At 41.5% G+C, this 1,984-nt stretch overlaps 2 non-coding genes across 2 annotated transcripts; both read left to right on the forward strand.

Annotated features, from left to right (window-relative positions):
* Positions 1–817: 817 nt before the first annotated feature.
* On the forward strand, positions 818–1,039 carry LOC145362041 (small nucleolar RNA U3). Its single transcript, XR_013889920.1, has one exon. It is a non-coding gene; the product is annotated as a small nucleolar RNA U3 (small nucleolar RNA).
* Positions 1,040–1,228, forward strand: LOC145362360 (U2 spliceosomal RNA). Its single transcript, XR_013889981.1, has one exon. It is a non-coding gene; the product is annotated as a U2 spliceosomal RNA (small nuclear RNA).
* The last annotated feature ends 756 nt before the right edge of the window (positions 1,229–1,984 follow it).

A 1,984-nucleotide genomic window follows, 5' to 3' on the forward strand; every position in this document is an offset into this window, starting at 1 on the left:
GTGCATTCTTGGCAAAGATCATATATCATTTTCCACGATAATTAGCCCACACGCACAGATATCTCCTTTGTAGCAAAATTTACATCTCAGTTTCTCTTTAAATTATACACCATTTTTCAGAGCATTTGGCAAATCCTTGAATGAAAGGAACAGTTTTTGTCGTATCAGTGAATGTATTGCTCTGTACACCTCCTTCTTTGTCTTTCCCATATGTCCATGTCTTAAAATTATGTACACCAACACTTACAGAGCCTGCTTGCTGTAACTAGTGTTGTGTTACTGTCAATGAGACATTTCCTTAGTTATTCAACATTTAACAAGTGGGTTCTCGGCCCTGTCAACATTTATTGAAGATAAGAGGCATGCCAGCTGTTTCGGAAGTGTGCAAAGGTCATAGTTACAGGTGCTCTATGACTGGTTGCTGCGTTTACACTACTGGTTATTAAAAATCACAATCCCTGCTGCCATCCCAAACTGCTGCCAATGCACCACATTTAATAGCAGAGTTACTGGATCACCAATGCAGGATTATAGGGAGATCACTCAGCAGCGTACTGGACAGTCAGTCATCAGATGACCTGGAGATCAAGAATGTCATCATTTGGTGAGGGCACCAAGTGTGAATTTGGAAAGCTAGGCTGAATTCCCAGGGATCGAGAATGGGAGTCAGATGATGAGGAAACAAAGAAGAAGGAATCTGAGGGATCAACTGAGGGGGGATTGATAAAAGTTTGACAACACATTTTTATGCTTGATTTTATATGGAGTAAAGGCAGCTAGTCCCATGTGAAGAAACACAAAGTGGCCATATTGACACTAGGATACTCTTTGTACTTTCGGGATCATTTCTATAGTGTTTTCCTAGAGAAATGTGTTTTAAAGTGTGTGGCCTCACAAACCGTGAGGAGGATGTACACTGTTCTCTTCTGAGCAGGAAGCTGGCGTTGAGGGTTGCTTTTTAGCAACTGCTTATTGTCATTGATGAGTTTTCCTCCTCTCTCGTAGAGAGATGGAGGAAGACACCACAGTTCTGAGTGGTATCGCTTCTCGGCCTTTTGGCTCAGATCAAGTGTAGTATTGACATGCTGTGCTTGGTTGAAGTCATTAGGTTACATTTTAGCTTCATTTGAAACAATTTTTAAAAGCGGCATCTCAGCCTTTTGTCTAGATGTAAATGAGATCAAGCCTTGGAGGAGAAGCCATGCTTACTCTAATCAGCTTGGATCATGTAGATCAAGCCCAAGACAGGAGGTGAGAGCCCTGTCTTGTCAGCTTGGATTGGGAATGTCTCAACTTGCAGAGACTCCAAATTGGACTTGATTTGATTGAATTGGAATAAAAACAACAAAAAACACTTGGATACAAGATTCCAAGGTAATATCTAACGAGCCAAAAGGGACCCACCACATTTCTTACAGGGCATATTCATCTAAGTTTAGCTCAGCACTGAGATTTTTAAAACACTACCTAGGCTCAGACTTGCTAAAATCAAGCTGTCATAGATTTATGGAAATTAGAGCACAGGATGACATCATTTGTCCTCCAAGTAGAGATGCTTTTCCCTGGAACCTCATTCCCCTTCTCCAAAGAGTTATTTTATATTTCTATTTTCAAGTAAATATCCCATTCCTTTAGTTTAATTTTACCCTGTACCTCAATCACTACTTGAAGTGAAATGGCCACAATCTAAGGGTCCTCAGATCAAGAACTTCCTTGCTTCTTCCTTGTTTCTTCAACTGCAAGTTCTTGTTTTCCATTCCCAAGTTCTCCATTTGCCCACCAATGTCAAAAGCCTTCTGTCTTTACCCGTAGTCTCTGGCATTCACTGTCTTCTGGATGACTCCTCTCTCCCACACGCCACCATGTTCTGCTGCTTCTGCATAGCTCTGTGGGAAACGCTGTTTCCCAGGTCCACTACCCATACTTGATGAGAACCAGTGGACTCAACAAATGATGACTGTCATGATCCCCAAGTTATCTGATG

This window comes from Carcharhinus amblyrhynchos, chromosome 2, assembly GCF_965287045.1.
Source record: "Carcharhinus amblyrhynchos chromosome 2, sCarAmb.v2.hapA, whole genome shotgun sequence".
NCBI classification, from domain to species: Eukaryota; Metazoa; Chordata; class Chondrichthyes; order Carcharhiniformes; family Carcharhinidae; genus Carcharhinus; species Carcharhinus amblyrhynchos.